Below are 23677 nucleotides of genomic sequence, written 5' to 3' on the forward strand. Positions count from 1 at the left end.
AATATTTTCCTTATTTGTAATAGAGGGGTAATAAAATGAGGTGGTTGTGAGGAGTTAATAAAAATGTTATCTTCTCAGAATGGTGTTTGGCATATATTAAGTCCTTAGTAAATATTAGTTATAATGATTACATGTGTAGTTATCAACAATGGTGTTTCAGTAGTGTTCTAATCAGATGCAAATCTATATTAATACTTAGTTAATAATAAATCCAAAGTATGCAAAAAAGATTTGTGTTTAAAATCCATGCACTCTACATTGAAGTGTTACTCAAAGGTTTTCTTTCATCAGCTTACATTACCATATGCATTGAAAAGAAGTAGTGCACCTGTGTTTTACCCATAGGAGTTTGCCCTCCATGTTAACATCATCCACCATGTGGATGATAGCTCAACAGAAGTGGAGAATTACTGTAAAGGAAAGAGGCTATTCAAATTATAATTATTAGAGGATGCATATCCACAGAAAACAAAATAGATCTGTTATTTTACATCAACAGACTAAGTCAATCTTACCTACAGAATTTGAAAAATCACAAATTTTAACTCATTAATGGCAAAGTTAAGAAACACATAAAAGTGGGTTCCAAGTTTGTTTGTAAATGTTATGCTATTCAGGGTTAGCTAATGTACTGTAAGTAGTGTACTCACTACTAGAAATCTAACTGGCATCTTGAATTTATATTGTCAAAACAGATCTCTTGAGTTCTCCTGCAAATTTGATCCTTAGCCTATTGCACCCAGTTGGTTGGGTCTAATACATTAACAGTCAAACTGTGGTTTCTCTTTACCCCTCCCCCAAATACGCATTTAATCCATCAGCAAGATCTGTGAATTTTACTCATAAATATAGCTTGAATATGTTCACTTATCTCTATTATCACTCTGACAATGTCCATGGCACCACCATTTTTCACTGAGACCACGACTGAAAAGCCTTTTTAAAGTTTATTACAGAAAATTTCAAGTAGAGGGAATAATATAACGAATCTCCATATTCCCATACTTTCAGCTTTAATTCAGTCTTAGTTCTTCTATAGCCTTACCCCTTGCCCTTGAAGTGAAACAAATTCCAGACATTCTATCAGCAAAAAGTCCTTTAGCTGTCTGCAAACACTTCTGCACTGAGGCCAGAGTGATTTAAGAAATATACTTGATATGCTATAATGTCACTTCCCTGCCTGAAAACCCCCAATAGTAAGTCACTTTATACTTATACAGAAAAGCTAAAGTCTTTAACTTGAACCTCAAGGATCTATCACATCTGATAATAAGCTACATCTCTGATCTTGTACTATCTCCCTTTTTTGTTTACTGTGGTCTAGTTGCACTGTACTTCTTTTTGTTTCTTCTATATCTCAGATCCCTTTCTCAAGGTCTTTGTGCCTTTTTTTCCTACCTGGGATGCTTTTCTCCTGACTTGATGCTATTTAAATAACAGCTTAGGTATACCCCTTTCCTCCACCCTAATCATGTCTTATTGTTCAGTTTTTGCTTTCTTCAGCATATTTATAATACACAAAAATTACACTCATTCACTTTTATACTTGATTGTACTTATTTCCCTATAAGTTCCATATGAGCAAGGACTTAATTTTGCTTTTCACTATATTATCAACACTGAAAATAGTGCCAAGGATATTATTAGGTGCGCAACAGATATTTTGTTGCCTGAGTCAATACATTCTAGGGGTTCTTCTACAGTTTTGTAGCAGTTCCATCACTGCAGCAGGAATTTAGGACAGGAAAAGAGAAATTCCATAATTTCACATGTAAAAAGCAATAGTTACAGAACTTGGATTAATGTACTGTAAAATACAAATGTTAGAAAAATTGGCAAACAAAATTAAATCATTAAAGTTAAAACACCTCTATAATGTTGCTGGTCTTTGACTCAACTTTATCATTTATCAAGAAACATGAAGCTGATAAACCTTTGAGGTAACTTGCCAAATAGAATGGAAATGTCTTTTAAAAACAATCATAAGAATCCACAGACACCACTTAAAAAATCTGCATGCTGGCCAGGGTATTTTGTTTTCATCTTTAAATAAAGTATTGCTCTCCTGTGGTCTGTTGCACAAGTCTTTTCTCTTGTTACAGTCATGGCATGCACGTCACACTGCCCTGGGTCACTCTTGTTTCACTCACATACAGAACAATCTAAGACAAAATGTCTAAGTGACAGGATGAACATGGTACACCACAGACAGGAAATGAAATTCACACTTCCGCCAACACAGCAACTGTCTGCTTTACTAAATGAAAACATTTAAAAAAATAAAAACTAAATATTCTAGCTATCATCAGTCAAAGATATAGCTGGGGGTACTCTGGCTTCTAGAGTGGTTTTTCCATCTACAAAAGGAATATATTTATTAAAAGCTTAAAACAACCTGGCATACTTCAGTTATTCCTTTGTGAGACAGAGGTAGTTTCTGTTTGACCTACACTAGTTTAAGAACTAACTTCCTGGTTTTGGAGTTCTGTAATATTGTTCTTAGATACATTTGTTGCTAATGCTTAAAAGTATAGCTAAAAGTATTCTTTAAAATGTGTGTAGTGAAGGGGCCTCCCCGGTGGCACAAGGCATTAAGTGTCAGCACTATGAAGCTATTTGCAGCCACTGTAGCACAAGTTCAATCCCTGGCCAGGAGGGATTGTATGTATGTAGTGTTTTCATAAGGGGAGTTGGGGGAAGAGGCCCCTGGTTATCTCAAAGCTACCAGATTATAAAAGAAGGACGGGGAGTCAGATTCATGTAGGGTATTCAGTTAATGATTATTTGAATCATTTACATAAATCTCAATAAAATTTTATGATGAAACAAAAGGCATAGCAGATCTTGCTGAACAAGGAGAATGAGTTGCTAGGTGCAGTACTGACTTCCAGAGAGTTATGGCAGTCATACTTTGGAGGGTAATAACCAATATCTTTATTCTGTGCCCCCAGAGTAAGACTCCCCAGATACCACAATAGTGGCATATACTATTGATCACAAAGGGAACCAGGAGTGAAAGTGTGGTTGATTATAAAATTTCCCTATCATCATTGAAAAAAATCAAAGATATATAAATGCTATCAAAGAAGGGATGGCAACACCAAAGCATGGAAGCTATAAATAAAGAAGTGAAAAATTCACAACCAACAGACTTTAGGTAGATCAAATTGAATTTGAAAATTAAATGCTTTATTTGCATATGAAAACTTTTTTTTTAAGTTTTTTTTTTTTAAATAGAGGCATGTTTTATTTATTTATTTATTTGTTTGTTTGTTTTGTTTATACATGCACTGGGTACAGTCAGAAGAGCGGGAGGGTGAGAGAATTCACCAGAGCCAGAGCGAGGAGCAGAGCAGGCAGAAGGACTGAAGTACACTGCTGAGGGGAGCAGCGGGCGGCAGGAGAGGTCTGCGCGCCATGTGGGACCCTCCTCCAGTGGCAGGGGAGAAGCCAGGGATCGAACCGGCGCCGCAGAGGTCGCGGGCAGCTTCGCAACCCAGTGCTCAACCGCTGCGCCACCGGGGAGGCCCCGCATATGAAAACTTTTATGTAAATTTAATATCATGTACTTCAATGTAAGGTTGAAAGTTCAGCATAGCTTGCTGGAAGACCAAGAGATTCATTTATGTATATATCAATCTTTCTGAAACAGATGTCTGAAGATTCAAATGGCATAGAGTTGCACTCTATGAATTTAGAAAAGCAGGTGAAAGCCTTCTTGAACTGACAAGTTTTCTAGTGACTGACCCAGAAAAAGGACCTTACAGAGTAAGTTCTATGAAACTACTCAATGTGTGATAACTAGATGCCTAAGTTAAACAAAAGCCCAAAAGGACTTAACCCTATACTCATGGGGGAAAAAAAAAACAACAAAACAAGATAAAGAGAATTCAATCTAAAGATGAATAGTAATTAGCTGCTTGATAAGAAAATGACACTTACGGGATTATCTTTCTAACTAAGTGACAGGCAGTGAAGTCTCCAGTCTTTATTGTAACACAAGTGAAGAACATCTATTCTTCTTTTGCTCAACAAAGGTAAAGTCATATGTAGTTAATATATGAAGTGAGATAATAACAGCTAAGTTGACTAAGTTAGGCATACTGTACGCTAGGCATTGAGCTAAGCACTTTTCTATTACTTCTTTTAATATTCACAACAATCCTATGAAATAGGAACTTCTTTTAAAATCAATTTATAAGTCTGAGGGGCTTAGAGATTTTCCCAAGATCATACAGTTCTTAATCCTCCACAAAAGGATTTAAACCAAAGTCTGATTTGAAAGTTCATGCTCTCGATCACTATTATGCCATACTAGTTTTATGATATGGCTTATGGCAGATTTCTACTTATGGCAGAAATACAGTGCTTTCCCTACAGAGCTTTTCAACAGAATAGGATTTTAAAGTAGAGAACAGGAATGAGAGAAAAGGACTGAAATTCACCTAGATCTTAATTTGTTTCATCATTTTTTTATTATCAAGGCCATGAACAGAAAGACTGCACTGAACGGAAATGAAGAACATCTGGTTGAGAGAGGAATCCAGTTGGGCTGGGTAGTGAAGGATTGTAACCTCTGTTGGGAATGTCAGTAGCATTTCTGTATTAAAAATGGAGAAAAGAGCACTCTGCTTTAAATAAATTTGGGAAAGCACTCTGTTCCAACCCTTCCCCATCAAAATCACATCCTAAAGCACGATATTTGTTAATTGGCATTTTCCTCTTAGGCAAAGTATAGAGGAAAAGGTCAACTAAATACTTAACTGTCCTGGGGTTGGAATAATCCTTCAGGAATGTGGCCAGGGTGATCGTCCATGACCAGTAGGAAGGCCAAGAAAGCAAAACGAAGCAATAGCAAACCTGGCTAAACTCAATGTTGGCCAGCTGAATGTCAGTGAGACAATCTTCTGTTTTATATGCAACACACAGAAGAATAATTTGCTATGGGAAACCATGTATCAGTAAGTGGGTGTAATACTTTCGACATTAAAATGAAGTTGATTTTCATGTTTATAATGTTTGTAATGCCAAACTTTTGAATTTGTTTGGTATTTTTGCCTGAAGCCAAAATTTATAGCATATTATTGTGCAAAAACACAGTATTATACAAGGTGTTGACTGCATAAAGTGAGCTGGTTGGCATTTATGTTAAATTCAAATGCATAATCTGAATTGTTATGCTTGTGAGTTAGAGAATGTTCACTTAGGGGAAACTTTACAAGACATCCTATCCTCCTAACATTCTCCCTTTCCTGGTAAGAATTTTCTGCTTATTTAGAAACAGAATTTCATAATAAAAAGCCTCAAATATTAGCCCTGGTGCTAAAGGAGCTATCAATACTAAAACAGTTTGCCTACTAAAAAAGTTTGACTAAATCAAAAAAACAGAAATGAAAAAGTCACATGTCTTGATGTGTGAAATATGGCTAGAAAGTCAAAGGCATACTTCTAGGAAGTGCAAAAAGTTTGATTCAGTAATCCTAAAGGAATTGAGATTACAACAGGAGAAAAAAAATGATGCTAGTTTTTGTAATTAAACATTCCCCAACCTCACCTCCATCGCCACAGCACAAAGACAGATATAAAGTGACAATAATAGAACAGCAATCAATACCTGGAACTCTCCCTCAGGGCATTAACTTCTAGACTTGTTTATGAATGTAGGTGACAGGATTATTCATCAGCAGACAAAGGTTGGATACATTAATAGATCAATTACTGGCAAAGCAGAGTTTAGGATTCTAGTTCTTATTAACTACAATCATTAGACCATTTTAATTCCAGCTAATCTTGCACTTAAACTCTGTAGTATAAGGCCTAGCACAACTATCAGGTGTAGATATTTGTAACTTTTCCTTCTTTTCTATAATCTCCTTTTGTGGAATCCTTCCAAATGTGCCTCCACAGTATTGGTGCCTCTGACTGTATAACTGCAAGGGGTCTTACAAGAAGCTAGCACATGGTTTAGGCCTGGCAAGTTGGAAGCTCTCCCCTGAATCTTAAACAAGTAACCTAAGGGAGTAGGCACAGTGGGGGACTGTCACATTCACCATGAAGAAGGTGATACAGAGCAGTTTGCTCCTGCTCCCTGGCCTTGACTGCTCTCTGGCTCTGCCTGTTACCTACTTTGGTGTTCTACTTTGGCATCAATTAGGTGAGCACTGATATCCTTTTAATAGATATTTGACTTCAGATAGTTAAAATTCATTTCTGAGTTTGCAACAGAGAATCTTTCACCAAGTCACACAGACAGTTATGTTTGTAGGTGAATCCAGACTAAGCCCCAGATCATCTGACTCCCAGCATAGCACTTTCACCCTTTATCCTGAGTCACATGTTATTATAATAGAACATATTGCTGATCTAATAATTTGAAACAACCAGCAGTTAAAAACACATCTAGTTAGTTCATCTGAAGAGAACAAAGGCAGGATTTCACTGCAAAGCCTGATGTGATATTTGTTCTATTTTTCATGGCATCTTGAGGACAATGTTCAGATCTGAGTGGGGAAAGCATGAGGCAAATACTTTCCTGCCGATTCTTAAAGTTGCTTCTTTTTCCATTAGTAAGTCTGTTGAATATCAAACTTTGTTTTAAAAAAATAGCAAAAATTAGATGTCAGAAACAAAAAGTTAAGGAAGATAAGGGGTCTACACAGGAAGGCAAGAAAATCTACTTGGGAAAAGAATTGGAAGCTTGCCCAGTCCTTGGTTCCTCTTCAGTCTTCTCTGAGAACAACAGTATTTTTTTCTAGATGCCCTCTGGTCACATATCCACTGGGTCTCTGATGGGATTTAAAGTTTATAGGTTTGAGAAGAGCATACATATTTTCCCATTCTTCTAGGTAGTCACATTCCTGAACTTATTATGTGCAGTCTGGCCCCAAGACACCTGAGTTTGAGCTAAGACTCAAAGACCAGATCTTCTCATGACGCCACTGCTATCTTCTCTGTTCCCTAGCAGTCGCTCTAGCAAGACTCAGTCTCCACCAGCCATGCTCCATGTACCCATCTCTCTCAAAAACAAAAGCAAGTCAGCCCAAATCTAGGTCCTCATGAAGGAGTTGGTCTCAGTCTTTTTCTCAAGGCAGTCTTCCTCCAAGGAGAGGAGAAATTGCCTTAGCTCAAAGAAGCCCATTTATTTTACAGGCTAACTTAAACTTGTGCAGTCCTATGGTCCTTAATTACTTTTCTTTCAAAAAGATAAAGTTTAAAAGCTCTCTGGACCAAAAAGTAAATGACCTGAAAGGTTCTTCATCATCATTTAAATGCTGGATGTATTTGTTACAAAGAGACAAGACCAACATTACTTGGCACCAAATTTAAAATGGTGGGAATAAACAAAGCCAAATCACAGGAGATTAACTCAGAAAAACTGTTCAGCATTTAAAAAATCATTTCATTTGCATGATTCAACAAGTGCCTTTCCAGGTATTTAAAACACACCTGCAGAAGGAATGTGAGTTGGGCTTTTAAGCACTTGGCCAAGATGTCAAACCCTGTTTTCAGGACTTTTCTCTTTCATCCTTACACAGTCTCTTCTGAGGCTCAAGTCATTTTCTATTCTTTGTGGTTGACACCTTCTGACATCTCTGTCACTGTTTTTATTTACCTCTTATCTAGCTCAATCTTTTTTCTTTCCACTCTGCTTCCTACTTCAATCTTAAGAGATTCAATTGTTCATATAGATGAACATCCAACAGCTTCACCCCCAAATTTCTCATCCTCCTGATTTTCAAAGATTTTCATCTGGACTTCATTTAGACTTTTAATTTCCAGAGGCCCTTTACAAGGCATTAGATCGTGATTTCAGAAATCAAACTACCACTTTCTGACTACAACTTCCTCTTAAGACTCTGATGTGTTCATTCTCTCTTCAACTTGAGGGTCAAGGTTCCTAGTCCCTGATTCTTTAATTTTTTTCCAAGTCAATGACCTCTTTCTGGCTTTTCTTCCTTCTATAACCTGCCTAGTTCTATGTCATATTTCCTAAGTGCCTTCCCTATAATCTGTTCTTTTTTCTGAGTTCCCTGCATAATACTATTATCTTGAAATTACAGAATTATTTGATGTGTTCTTTATTGTCTAATGGGTCGATACTTTAATTGCCTTGTCTAATGTTACCTCTGTAATGTCTTGCCATTACAGAGGTAATGCCATTACAGAGGTCTTGCCATTACAGAGGTTACTGGCACAAAAGTGCCTGACACTATGTGAATGTTCAATAAATACATTTTGAATAAATGAAAGAGAGGCAGCACAACACTAGAGGAGGTGACGAAATTATGCCTCAAAATGTCATAGCACATACATGGTCTCATTAATAAAGATTTCATATATGACATCGACAACAGAGTTGATTCAGCTGGACACTTAATACCTCCAGACAGTTCCCCTTATCAATCCCTTCCAATGCTATTCTAACCACCCCCACCCTTCTCAAATCCCAGTGTAACGCCTGCTTCCTTTGACTCTCCACAGTTTATCTTTTTAACAACAAGAAAATTGGAAGTTAACTGATGTGATTTCTCCCAATAACTTTCTCTCACCTGTAGACTTATCTTTTTTCTCCCATCTGATACGATGATACATACAGTTGTCGAAAATCAACCTTTCACTGGTCTTTGATGCTATTTCCTCATCTCCTATCTTTACCAGTTAGTCTTCCTTCTCCCTAGTGACTCCTCAGCCTGGAAATGCTCAATGTTCTCTCACATCCCTAAAATAAAACTCTTTCTTGATTCTAAGTTCTCTTTCTTCAGTACCGAAATTCTTTAAAAGGAAGTCTATACTTGTTGCCGCATTTTCTTCCTTGTCAGTCATTTTTTTCCTATGCATCACCATCTTGTTTCTGTCCTCTGAAACCCTTCCCCATCTTAAGTTTGCCAATAATTTCCCAAGTGATATCATTGACATCCAAAGCACAAAGATCCTTCTGTCTTAGCTTAACACAAACTTCTGCTCTTCATTTAGCACCGTGATGTGCACTGGCAAATCATTTTATCCTTTTGAAACTCTCCCTCACTTAGTTACTAGTTACTCTCTGAGCATCCCAGTTCAGTATCCTTTGCCAGTTACCCTATCCTATCCTACTCAGTGCTGCTAAACGAGATTGTCTGACTTTCACAGTGCTTTGAAATTTACTGACAACTAATGTACTTGAAAATCAGAATTTCTGGCATTAAAAATAAGAAAATAAGGGGGGTGCAATTATATGGGGAATATAACCAAAATGAAAATGCATACATTGTGCAAAAAAGAAAAAATGATGTAAGAATTATATAAAATAAAATATATTTAAAAAAAGAAAAAAAATAAGAAAATACAAACATGTATGTTCATATTCATACCTAGCAACAACTGGCCACAGCTGAGCAATGCCTATAGATATGATGGTAAGTGCAAAGGAGAAAAACAGGAAGTACAAGAGCAACAGGGAGTGCAACTCTGTGTGTGTGTGTGTGTGTGTGTGTGTGTGTGAGAGAGAGAGAGAGTGAGTCAAGGTATGGTAAGGGCAAGTCTCTTCTGCTAAGGTGACACCTGAGCAGAGTTTTGTAGTAAGTAATGGGGGGAAGACAGGCAGCTGTTTGGGAAGAGAACATTAAAGGTAGAGAGCGCATCAAATGCCGATACAAAGGCTCTGAGGCAGAAGAAATAGGCTTGGGAAATAGCAAGGTTACTGGCACAAAAGTGCAGTGGGTCAACAACGTGTATAGAAGATGAGATCAAAGAGGTACAGAGGGGCATGTGGTTCAGATGCTAATATCTCTGCTCCATCATCTGTAATTTGCCTTCCAATGTACTACAGCTGGGACTATCAACGCCAGGGAACATTTCAGTCCTAATCTCACCTGAGTATTTGATACTGCCAATAAACTTCTATTTTCTTAGTATTCCTTCTACATTTCTGACTATTCCTTCATTGTCTCATTTGTGGGCTCCTAATCTTTTGCTGACCTCTTATATCTCCTGTGATTTCTTCAACAGTCGTTTTCTTACTCTATACTCTTCTAGATGCTTCATCCACACTCATGGCCACCATATCTATATGCTGATGGCTCCTGGTTAGTCATTTATTGATGCATAACAAATTACACAAATACTTAGAAGGCTAACATAACAAAAAGCATTATCTCACAGTTTCTGTGGGTTAGGAATTCTGGAACAGCATAAGTAGGTGATTCTGGTGTGTGTGGGGGGGTGTCTCTTTTGAGATCGCAGTCATTTGAAGCCTTGATGGTGTTGGAAGATCTATTTCCAAGATAGTTCCCTCAAATTGCTATTGATGGGAGGCCTGATTCCTCTGTCATGTAAATTTCTCCACTGGTCTACTTGAGTGTCCTTATGACATGGCAGCTGTCTTTGTCTAGACTAAGTGATCCCAGAGAGAACAAGGTAGAAGTGCAATGCTTTATGACTTAATCTAAGAAGTCATACACCATAATTCTACAACATCCCATTAGTTTTATAGGTCAGTCCTATTTACTGTAGGAGGGGACTACACAGAAATATAAATACTGGAAGGCAGGAAACATTGGGAACCATCACGGAAACTGGTTGCCATAACTTCCAAATTGGTTCTCTAACTCAGATCTATCATCACAGCTCCAGATCTGTAGAGTCAGTTATTTACTTGATGGCTATTATTTTTTTGTTAATAATAAAAGCAACAACTTTGTAACATCATTTCACAAAATTCTATTTGTGAAAGCCTAGAATCTGGTATGAATGCAAGTCCATCAAAATGTTCTTTTTGGGAATTGCGTGGAAGTGAGGGAAGTGGTTAGGTGCTGACTCTGAAAACTATGAAGTTCAAATGGATATTATAAAATTATTTCTTGAGCACGCACCCTGTATCAAGGCATGAAGCCTTACAATCACTACCTCAAACAACTCCGAACAGAAGTCATTCTTTCCATTTCACAGATGAGGAAACAGTTTTTGAGAGAAACTTGCCTAAGCTTATTGATTAAATAATCAGTATCACAGAGTAGGGACCAAAATTTAGGCCTATTTCTGGGTTCCCAGGTTTTCTTCTTCCTTTTTTTTTTTTTTTTAGGTAACATTGGTTTACAACATTGTATGCTTTTGAAGTACAGGTTCACACTTCTACAAATGTATGTTACAATACCATGCTTACCACCAAAATATTAATAATCCTTCACCACAATCCACTGGACCTCCTCCACCCAACTCTTTGCTCCTACCTTCCTGCACATTATCATAACCTCAGTTCTGATGTCAAAATCCAAGTGTTTGTTTTTGCTTTGTTTTGTCTGTTTGCTTTGTTTCTTTCTAGTCCACTTATGAATAAAAGCACCCGGTATTTGTCTTTCTTTTCCTGACTTATTTCACTTAGTAAAATCCCTTCGAGTTCAATCTGTGTTGCCAAAATGGCAAGAATTCATCTTTTTATAGCTGACTAGTATTTCACTGTGTATATAAACCACATCTTCTTTATCTCCTTTTTTAGTGATGAGCACTTAAGTTGTTTCCATATTTTGGCTATTGTAAATAGTGTTGCAGTGAACAAAGGGGTGCACATATCTTTTTGAATTATTGTTCCAACATGCTTGTTTTAAAAACCCACTCCACGACTTCTTTAGCAGCCTAAGTTCTTTGCCTGTACAGTGCAATCCTACTGTAGCCTATTACCAGGATACCAATAAGAATTTTGAGAGAGAATTCTCATGTATCAGAAAATCGAATGCTTTGTTTTTTAAATTCTGCAGGGGGAGCAGGAGGAAGAGGCATCAAAACAGGGCAAGGAAGAGTACACGGGACTATGGTGATGGTGCACAGGTGAATTGGTGGTGGGAATTTTACAGGGACTACATCTGAGAGGAGAAAGCATACATTGTACAAAAATGAAAAATGATGTAAAATATAAATAATAAATAAAAAATTTACTGGCTACAAAAACTTAATCCAGTCTGTACAACAGTAGTCTGCCAATTTTCTCCTTACCAAGCCATCTCTTCTATAATATAGCAGTTCTCTACTTCACCAGAATAAGAAAACAAAATAATGTGCCAACAGGTGCTCTTAAAAGTCCCTCAAAGATACTAGTTTTCAGATATCAAACCAAGGGGAATAGAGAAGGGCATGGCAAATTTGCTGACTCTCTTAAATCTACTGCTTGGTTTTCCTTATAATTATTGCACTAACATTTAAATCCTTGGGCAACTGGGCCTCCCTGGTGGCACAGCGGTTGAGCACTGGGTTGCGAAGCTGCCGGCGACCTCTGCAGCGCCGGTTCGATCCCCGGCTGCTCCCTGGCCACCTGAGGAGGTTCCCACATGGCGCGCAGACCTCTCCTGCCGCCCGCTGCTCCCCTCAGCGGTGTGCTTCGGTCTTTCTGCCTGCTCTGCTCCCCGCTCTGGCTCTGGTGAATTCTCTCACCCTCCCGCGCTTCTGACTGTACCCAGTGCATGTATAAACAAAAACAAACAAACAAACAAATAAATAAAACATGCCTCTATAAAAAAAAATAAATAAATCCTTGGGCAACTCCTAATTTTCATAAATGTCAATGCAAATTAGAGATCCTCTTGGCCTTGTACAAAAACATTCAGAAGTCCTAGTAACCAGTGCTTATGTTCTGCCACTTGCAAAAGCAGTTAACTTTTGTGAAATATTAATAATTATGATTATCATAAAGGAGCAGGAGGAGAAGTAGAGAGGATAAGGAAGAGAAAAACAAACAGCCAAAGGCAAAGTTCAAAGACAATTTAAGGAGTTGTCCAAGAGAGGGAAAGAGCAGAAAGCAAGTGGCAGTCAGGGGACTTCATAAGCTCATCATTTTTAACTAACTTGGTGTCCCTTGCTTCCTATTCTCCTCTCGCTTATAAAATTATTATAGAATTGTCCCACCAATACAGATAAAAAATTTACTTCACTATGTCCTGACAAATTTATTATTGGGCTTTCCTGATGTCTGATCTGATTAACAGTTCGATTATTTTTTATATTCACTAAATGCACATTTCTATTTAAATTTATAAAAAAGCAATATTTCACACCACTTTCTTCTCTATTTTCCATATAGTATTCGTAAGAAATCAGAGTGTAAGGGACAAAGAGCTCACATAATAGTATTTTGTAATACTCTAGAGTACAGTGTGAAGCAATAAGAATGCCAAACATTTTAGTTAGAATTTTAAGAAAGAGGGAAATAAACATGACCTAGGAGTAAATTTAAATTTCATATGAGTTTTATGTGTGTTTCAGGGAAAAAAATCCCAAAACTCATATTTTTGCTACAGTGTAGGAGCAGGCATTATAGCACAACTTCATACCTGGTGCCAAGGCTGTTTTTTAGGTACTGGTTTAACTAGATCTGATAAAATACCCCAAATGGCAACTCTGGACATAGGAAAACATAAGGAATAAAGGATAGTGATTTTAAGTGCCAAAGGCAAACTTTGTATACAAAGAGTGGAAGTAAAGCTGCAATCCTACAGAGCGTCTTTCATTATCTCACATGTCAACAGATGACTAGTGAGGCTTGCACACTTCCTTAGCCACGAAGGAACACTACACACCACAGACATTTACTCTTTAAACATCTAACCATAGGAGACCATGGTTTCTAAAAGGAATGTGGCTGAAGATATTCAATTACTAACCATTCTACCAAAACAAGGAGACATGCACTATTTCATTCTTTTTTGTCAAACAAAAGTTAAAGATTCATGAGAGACATGGCCTTATTCACAATTAGAAAAAGGATAAAAGGTGAGAGGAATAAACAATACTCTGAAAAGGTAGAAAACAAGTGACAACAGTTACATGTGCAGGACTGCTACCAGTAACATTAGTCTGGTATTGGGAGAGTTGAGGCTGACAACACACAAAGGGCAAAAGAGGCCAGACTTGTTTCTACTGGTTTTGTCTGTATGAATTGATAAGCTTTTGTATAGTAAATAGTGATATATAGACTAATTTGTATTTTCCATTTACCTTGCTTTTCTTTTTCTTTTCTTTTTTAAGGATTTATTTTATTTATACAAGAACTGGGGTACAGGCCAGAAGTACAGGGGGTGAGAGGATTCACTGGAGACAGAGCGGGGAGCAGAAAAGGCAGATGGACCAAAAACACTGTTGAGGGGAGCAGCGGGCAAGATAGGAGAGGTCTGCCGCACCATGTGGATATTTCCCGGGCTGGCCGGGAATTGAACCCATGCTGCAGATGCTGTGGCCAGCTTCACAGCACTGCACTCAACCCGCTGCGCCACCGAGAAGGCCCACCTTGCTTTTATTTTTCTTGTATATTTTCTTTCCTCCCATTTGTTGAGGTGAAAAATATATATTCTATTTCTAGTTTATATGCTTAGCTAAAATTTTCAATAAGTATGTTTTTTAAGATTTATTTTATTTATTTATGCATACAAGAGCTGGGGTGTAGGCCAGAGGTATGGGGGGGGGTGAGAGGATTCACCAGAGACAGAGTGGGGAACAGAACAGGCAGACTGACTGAAATACACTGCTGAGGGGAGCAGTGGGTGAGACAGGAGGGATCTGCTGTGCCATGTGGGTTAGCTCCCTGGCCAGGGATTGAACTTATGCTTGAGAGCATAAGAGAATTTAACCCCTGTGCCACCAGGGAGGCTCCTCAATAAATATGTTTAAAGCAGCAATTCAGGGGCCCTCCCTGGTGGCCTAGGGATTAAGTCTCAGTGCTATCACTGCTACAGCCTAAGTTTGATCCCCTGCCAGGGAGCTACCCACGTGGTACATCGGACCTCTCCTGTGTGGCCTGCTGTTCCCCTCAGCAGTGTATTTCAGTAGATCTGCCCGTTCTGTACTCTACTCTGTTTCTAGTGAATCCTCTCACCGCCATGCACCTCAGACCTGCACCCCAGTTCTACACAAAAATAAATAAAATCTTAAAAAAAAAAAAATAAAGCAGCAACTCAAGAGTTCTACTTTGCAGACCTATTTTTTTTCCTAAAAATGAGGCTGCCGGGCTCTCCCTGGTGGTGGGAGGGGTTAAGACGCAACCTATGAAGCTATCCTCAGCCACTGCAGCACAAAGTTTGATCCCCGACCAGGGAGCTACCCACAGGGTGCAGCAGACCTCGCCTGTCTTGCCTGCTGCTCCCCTCAGCAGTGTATTTTGGTCAATCTGCCTGTTCTGTTCCTCATTTTGTCTCTGATGAATCCTTTCACCCCCCACACCTCTGGCCTGTAACTCAGTTCTTATATGCATAAATAAATCTTTAAAAAAAAATGAGGCTGCCGGTGAAAGTTAATGTAATTTAATACACCAGTTTTAAATGTTAAGAAAATTGAAAATCCTGCATATACATATTGTTTTTCAAAATAAAAGTTGTATCTCAGTGATACTTTAAAAACTAGAATACTTGAGTCCCAAAAGGCAGAAAAGGAAACAAAGACAAGGACTCACTGGCAGAGTGTTGATAAACTACAATACACCTTCTGTAACTCAAGATTGAAGAAACCAAGATCACACCAGAATCAGGAAACAAACAAACAATCAAACAAACAAACAGGAAAGTGGCTGTCTGACAAAGTATCTGAACTTCTGCTTAAATAGGTCATAAAAAAATAAAAAAAGGTCATAAACAGGCAAAATGCTATGCACATGAAGATAGGCTCGTAATACAGCAGAAGAGGAAATGGCTGTAAGGATGGTAGTACTGTAGGTAATTTTATTCTTGTTTCAAATTCTCTTTAATGATGTTGCTAGACTGTGTTTTCAGTTTTTAAAAAGGACCAAAAGCGGGGCAGGGGTTATACAGGAAAACACATCGTGGGAACAGAGTCAAGCACACAGATGGTTTTGCGTAAGCTGCATTTCCAGAGACATCTGCCTTTGTGCAAGACTTGAAAAAGTAAAGCTGTCGTCAACAAGTTCTCTAAAGTGGGGTGGAGCCTGAGAGAAAGTAAGTTGTGAAGAAACCAACAACTAGAACCCTTAGGGTTGAGAAACAGTTTCTTGGTTCAAGTCCTAATTTATGAGTCACCTCTCTATCCAAAATGCTCTGCCATCAGCAATGGCTACTGCTCAGACAAGGAAGACTCAGCTGCCCACATGTCTCCACTCAAATGATTGAAATTCTTTGTCTGCAGCACCTCTCAATTCTTGGCAGAGATAGCCTGTTTCTGTGGTAGAAGAGATAGGGCAAAATCCACTGTATAAAAATCTGAGTGGGAAGCAAGCTGCCTTACTCCTCCCTTCTTGTTCCAATTCCAAATAAAAATGCTTATGTATAGAAAAATTCATGTAAAAGCAAAGGTAATACACTTGTTCATCTGTTTCATCACCTTGCTTTGTTATAACTATTTGTTTAGTGAGATGAATACTCCTAGGTCTATACTGCTGGCTTTCTCATGTAAGGCAATGGAGGGAGAGTGGATTTACACTGTTTTTAAACAGTGTCCAGTTTAACACCATATACAGAGTGTTTAAAAAACGCAATCTGAAAACAACAACAGGGATGATGAAAACTGAAGCACACTTCAGAGAAAATTAAAGTATGCAAGTCATTGTAAAAACCTCTTCTCTGGTGTTCACTTGCCAAGTGTATAAGTCTACATGTCTGCATCACAAACCAGAGGAAAAGGCTGCCTTACTTGTTCTTGTTTATAGCCTTCAATCTTGTCAAAGCTAGTGGGGAACTTCTACTTGAAAAATAACTTTTAACTTACCGGCAAAGTTCTTACAAAATTCTATCTGGTAGTTTGAACTTGAACTTCCCTTTTCTGAGAAGTTGGGTGTGTTGTATGGGTTACTGTTCTACATCTGGGTGAGGTGACTATAAAAAATTTTAGATAACTTCTTGCTCAGGGATAATAGCCTCTTCTAGGTCCTATATCAGTTCTCTTCACCATGTCCTTAACATGACAGTGGAGCTGATGATCTGTAGATTTATATAAATTTGTTAGCTATCCACAATGCTAATATAGCCTTGCTGTATGGTGAAGTAGCAGCGGGAGGGCCAAGGTCAAAAAGGGGAGAGATAAGCAGGGCACAGATCTGCTTATATGACTTGCTAAGGAATCTGGACTTTACCCTGAAGATAGCATAGATCCAAAGTTTGCATTTCCAGAAAAAATCCTCCAACTACACAATGGAGACTGGACTGAAGGGGGTTGGAACTTAGAAATACCTAGATAGATGTTACTTTAGTATTCCAGGCAAGAGAGAGGGTACCTGAACTGAGCTAATGGAAATGAAGATGGATATTTTAGGGACATTTCTTTATTTTACTTTCTGGTGCAGACGGAAAATTTACTTCATACATTCAAATTTGTAAGAAAAAAACGGAGATAGTGAACCTCAAAGAATGTCTTTCTTTGTACCTCTCCTCTTGATTCTTCAGACAGATCCTCCTCTTTTACAAATTCCAATGCTTTAAGATTCTCCCCCAGGAAGGTCAAAAAAGCAGTCTATTTACATGGTTTTTAGCTTTCATGCCACTAGCTTTTGTCCAAACTGTATAGAAATAGGTTTTCCTTTTTATCATCTTAATTTTCTATTAAGTTCTAATTTCTGCCTTAACCTACTTGCCAGCTGACAGCTTATCATCCTGGACGAGTTAGGGACCCTTACAGGCAATTCTTCCTCCAGTAACTTTGTTATAACACATGTTTATATCATTTCCTGCCAGGCACCAAACTTCCAGCATCAAGGAAGAACAGCTGGGGAGAATGCTTTTACACAAAGGACTTCCCCTCTTCCTTATCCTCTGTTGAACGGATATGACAAAATACTGATGATACAGTTTGGGTTAAAGTTAAATGAAAGATAATGCAGCTTAGTTCTGAAACCACTATTTTAAAGCAAGCTTAGTGGTCTGACTGTAGTAATAACTGAAAGATGATTTTGGAAATTTGAAATCAACTTCAATAAAAGAAATTCATCTGTATTAATTAGAATAATTAGTGAAGAACTGCTAAGCAGGTAATGCTAAATCTCTTTGGCTCTCACCTTAAATTAAGTAACTCATTATAAAGACTATAAGAAGACAGAGAATTCTCATAAATAATTTCTCCACTTCTAAAATCAGTAGTGCAAAACACAGCCGTTAAGGAAAAATATCAGGCTTTTCTGCCCTCCCGCCATCATGACAGATGATGGATCCTTGCTATCCTGAATGCATGCCTGATGGCGGGCACCTGGAGTAGGCTGTGGGCATAGGTAGATGGGATTCACCTGGGCTGAGACTGGGCTTTTAAGGGCGGCGTCACGGGGATGCCAGTAGAAGCTGAAAGAGAAGCTGAGAAGAAGCCAAGAACGAATGAAAGCTGAGAGAAGAAGAGAAGCAGAGAGAACGCCAGAGAGCCCAGACAGAGTGAGGATTTGCTGGGGGCTGGGAGGACTGCCAGCCTCCCGGCCCCCCAGCACCCCTGCCTGCCGTATGCCTGGTGAACCCCAATAAAATACCAGCAAAAACCACTGAGGACTCTGACTCCTCCTTTACCCGGTCTGCTGGATCAGAGAACCTGCACTGTGTCCTTCCTGCCCCTACAGCTGGGTTCTGCAAATGTGTCTGTGAAACACTGTAGGTTTCTATTTAGTAGCCAAATACATTCCTGCTTCCACTGGAAATTTTTTCTGTGACGGTAATCCCATCCCCTCCTTACCATGTTGGTTTATACTGGTAGAAGTGGGTAAAAGATGGTTGCCTGAGCTAAAGGATGGTATACTAGAACCACCTGCATTGGCCATATTGTTGATTCCCTTAGCCCTCTGGAAAGTCACTGTATCTCTGCGTTTCCTTGTCTGCAAAACAGGATTAGTTACATCAATCCTGTCCTACATGCTTTGGGATAAAATATCATTTTTCTTAGTAGACAAAAGTTTATGAAGCTTTCTAAAAAGAGGCAAGTACCAGGGTTATATAATGCAAGTTACCATTCTAAAGTACATGAAGCTTAAGCTTTATCTTTTACATTCTGAGTAAATGTTAACTCTTAATGTTAACTTTTGATCAATAAAATAGAAAAATAACCACTCTAGGCATGTCTTCATATGGAGTGAATTCCTGTTTCCTTTCTGAAGTTACTCATTTTAGCTTTTAAAATAATTGTTTGGCTTAGTGCAGAAAACTTTTTTTTTAAAGATTTATTTTCATTTATTTATGCACAGAAGAACTGGGGTATAGGCCAGAGGTGTGGGGGTGGGAGGTGGGGATGGGGATGGGGACGGGGCGGTGGTGGTGGTGAGGGGTTACCAAAGACAGAGTGGGGAGTAGAACAGGTGGAACTACTGAAATACACTGCTAAGGGGACCAGCGGGTGAGACAGGAGAGTTCTGCTGTGCCGTGTGGATCAAACTCATGCTGCTGTGGCTGGTGATAGCTTGACAGTCTGAGACTTTAATCTCAGTGCCACCAGGGAGGCCCAAGTGCAACGAAAACTTTTTACTTAAAGAAGCTGAGCAGCTAGAAAGATATCTCAGCCTATCGGCAAACTGTAACAGTGTCCCTATTTCTTTAAATATAATTGAAACACTTGTAATGAAGACCAACTAAGGTCATTCCACTGTCTCTTCTCCATATTAGCTATTCCACACCTTGCTATATTTAGACTAGGTATGCATACCCCATTAGAGATAGGAGATGCAGTCGTAGGCTTAGGATTATAGCAGTGGGGTTATTACTTCAGCTGAGGGAAAGACACTATCAGGGAAAAAAAAACTGAATTGATGTACTCCCTGGCAACCAAAAGACCACCAATGTTCAATTTTATTTTATTCTGAATAGACATGTAGGGTAAGGAAAAATATCAGGCTTTTCTGCCCTCCTGCCATCAGGATAGATGATGGATCCTTGTGGTCCTGAATGCATGCCTGATGGCGGGCACCTGGAATAGGGTGCGGGCATAGGTAGATGGGATTCACCTGGGCTAAGACTGGGCTTTTAAGGGCAGTGTCACGGGGACACCAGCAGAAGCCAAAAGAGAAGCCGAGAAAGGAGCAGAGAACGCTGGAGAGCCCAGATAGAGTGAAGACAGTCTGAGACCGGGGGCTGGGAGGCCTGACAGCCTCCTGGCCCCCCAGCACCTCTGCCTGCTATATACCTGGTAATCCCAATAAAAACCTGCAAAACCACTGAGGACTCCAATTCCTCCTTTACCTGGTCTGCTGAATCATTGAAAACCTGCACCGTGTCCATTCCTGTCCTTACAACATATAATCTCCAGTACGCATAGAACAATCTCTACCACGCATAACTGGCACAATCATGACTAAAGCAAAGCAGGAAGTATCTTTTAGGTAACTCACTTGCCAGGACTGCCTGTCATGCCTTAGCCAAAGACAGAAAGCTGCCCAGGTCAGCAGGATAAACTGTTCAGCAGTTTGGTCTCCTGGGAACTGGAACAAACAGATTTTCAACCCAGGATTCACCACTCCGTCAAAACCACTAGCATCTGACTGAGAAGAGTCCTCCAGCAGTCTTGAGCTGAGAGCTTCCTGTACCTCACATCAAGCAAAGGAAGAACCAAATGGGAACATAGCTGAATTATTTACCTCTTCCTACCTCCCCTCCCCCCACAAAAAGCTTATGGAACATGAATTTTATGATACAGATTGTACTGAACTGATAAAGGGACATGATATTCAGATAATGGGGGAAACTGCATGGATAAACAAATTTCCTAAATAGCTCCTAAATCTTGAATTAAAAAAAAAGGAGTCTGAGAAAATTATCTTAAAGAAAAACACAGTCACAATCGAGAAAGTTAAGAAAACCCTTAACAATCAGATGTTTTTGGTACACTATGCGCCCCTCCCCCTACCTAACTGTTAGGGGGGAAAGTTAAAATACATTTAAAGAATTCAGTGAACACATTTCTGCAACTTAAGTATAACAAATAGGAATCTGTTTATCTTCATTCAAAGGATATTGCCCATTGCAATTATGAACATTTCCACTGCAGGAAAGATAAGCAGATGTTGGATGTTTTCCACAAAGTTTTTTTAGTGTCACTGAAGAGGCTCATGGAATCTGCTTTATATTTTTTCAATTAATAGTACTATAAAGGCAACATATTGAATGCTGTTTTTCTCCTCATAACATATTTTAAAGCAATATTTCTCAGCAACATATTTAAACATTAGCTATCCAAGACAAACATAAAAGCCTCATTTTCTATTTCTTCTGCATTAAAACCTTAATGAAAAATACCTGTATTTAAATATTCTTAATTGACATTGAAAACTGAAATAATTCTCATGGAGGAAAAAAATTCTAAGATAAACTTATGCTTCTTCATAGGGCGTTTAACTTTTTTATTTATTTAATTTTATTTTTTAAAAAAATATTTATTTATTTATTTATACAGCACTGGGTACAGTCAGAAGCGCGGGAGGGTGAGAGAATTCACCAGAGCCAGAGGGGAGAGTAGAACAGGCAGACTGATGAAATACACTGCTGAGGGAGCAGCCGGCGGCAGGAGAGGTCTGCACGCCATGTGAGACCCTCACCCGATGGCAGGCCAGGGATCAAACCAGTGCTGCAGATGCTGCGGGCAGCTTCACAACCCAGCGCTCAACCACTGCGCCACCGGGGAGGCCCTAGGGCGTTTAATTTCTGAGAGAAAAATGGGTCTGAGTTTTCTTTTTAAAAAAGATTTATTGGGCCTCCCTGGTGGCCGCAGTTGAGCGCTGGGTTGCGAAGCTGCCCGCAGTCTTTGCAGCGCCAGTTCGATTCCCCGCAGCTGGATGAGCATCCCACATGGCGCGCAGACCTCTCCTGCCGCCCGCTGCTCCCCTCAGCAGTGTACTTCGGTCCTTCTGCCTGTTCTGCTCCCCGCTCTGGCTCTGGTGAATTCTCTCACCCTCCCGCGTTTCTGACTGTACCCAGTGCTTGTATAAATAAATAAATAAATCTTTAAAAAAAAAAAAAAAGATTTATTTATTTATTTATTGATGCATCCAAGAACTGGGGTGTAGGCCAGAGGTGTGGGGAGGTGGTGGTGATGAGAGGATTCACCAGAGTGGGGAGCAGAACAGGTGGATCTACTGAAATACACTGCTAAGGGGGGGCAGTGGGAGAGACAGAAGAGGTCTGCTGTGCCACATGTGGGTTAGCTCCCTGGCCAAGGATTGAACTCAGGCTCTAGAGGTGACAGCATGATAGCGCTGAGAGTTAACCCCTATGCCACCAGGGAGGCCAGAGGCTGAGTTTTCTTAAGGCTTTATATTTGAAACCCAGACTCTATTGCCAAAACAAATAGCATTAGATTAAGATCTAAATAAACAAATAATGTGAGATAGCAAGAAAACAAAATGGCACATAAAACTCCATTGTTCACACTTCTGAAAATTCGTAAATATATACATGACAAGCTGTAAAAACTGCCCTTAATAGCAAAGAATGGCTTTGTGGGTTGGAGAATTCTTAACCCTCAGTGCACAATAGTTAAATAGCACTTTCATTTCACTAAATGTCTAAGTCCAGGGCAGTGCTCCCTGTCCCCAAAACTCCCAACAATCTTTTTTTTTAAAAATATTTTATTTATTTATTTGTTTGTTTGTTTGTTTGTTTGTTTATTTATACAAGCACTGGGTACAGTCAGAAACGCGGGAGGGTGAGAGAACTCACCAGAGCTAGAGCAGGGAGCAGAACAGGCAGACCGACAAAGTACACTGCTGAGGGGAGCAGCGGGAGGCAGGAGAGGTCTGCGCGCCGTGTGGGACCCTTGCCTGGCGGCCGGGGATTGAACCGGTGCTGCAGAGGCGGCGGGCAGCTTCTCAGCCCAGGCTCAACCGCTACGTCACCGGGGAGGCCCTTATTAGGTTATCTTTATCATTTTATCCTTTAAAGTTTTAATTAGCTTTAAGTTATTTTTACCTCACTAGATATAGCTCAAAGCACCAAAAATGCTTTATCCCAATATTTCTTCTCTTTACACTGGACATATAAGTGGTGACTTATACAATTTATACTTCTATAGTGATATTCCAATTTTGAGAGAGAAAAGTGGGGCGGGAGAAGTGGGTAGATAGTTTTCAAAAGGTTGCATAGTCTCAGTAGAGAGAAAACATTAGCTCAAAATCTTTCAGCATGGGGAAAATCATGAGTGATTGCTTAAAAATGGATAAGTGAATTTCACTGGTAAGGGCAAAAAGCTTAAAAAGAATTTATTTAGCTTCTAAGTCAAAGGCCTAAAAGAGATTGTGAGGTTCTTAATTTGGAGAGGGGGAGGAGAGTAGGGTAAGGAATGGGAGCAGATCTTAAATTCCTTTGAGAATTTGATGAAAACTATGTATGGCTTTTGCTCCAGAAAAATAAATGTACTGATCATACACAGACCCACTTTTGCATATGATTTTGCTGTATTCATGAACTTTCTAGTATAAAAACTGTGGATGAATAGAATCTGGTAACTGGCCTAAATAAACTATGGGCATCTAGGAATTAGTAGTGTCCTGATTACTCACGCACACTTCTTAGTTAACAACAGGTAAGTTCTATGAAGATCTTCTACCTATCCCATTCATGCTACTTTCACTTTCCATATTCAAAAATCCTTCTACAATAAACATTTTTATTTTATCCCCCCCCTTTTATTTATTTATGCATTTAAGAGCTGGGGTGTAGACCAGGGGTGCAGGGTTTGGGGTGGTGGTGAGAGGATTCACCAAAGACAGAGCTGGGAGCAGAACAGGCAGATCTACTGAAATACACCGCTGAGGGGAGCA

General features: G+C 39.3%; 1 protein-coding gene across 2 annotated transcripts in view; it reads right to left on the minus strand.

Annotated features, from left to right (window-relative positions):
* SSH2 (slingshot protein phosphatase 2) overlaps positions 1 to 23677 on the minus strand; it is a gene marked incomplete at both ends in the record, with an annotated part of 244659 nt that overhangs the window by 74149 nt on the left and 146833 nt on the right. The window lies entirely within an intron of this gene.

This window comes from Talpa europaea (genome assembly GCF_964194135.1).
Source record: "Talpa europaea genome assembly, chromosome: 7".
In the NCBI taxonomy this organism is placed as follows: domain Eukaryota; kingdom Metazoa; phylum Chordata; class Mammalia; order Eulipotyphla; family Talpidae; genus Talpa; species Talpa europaea.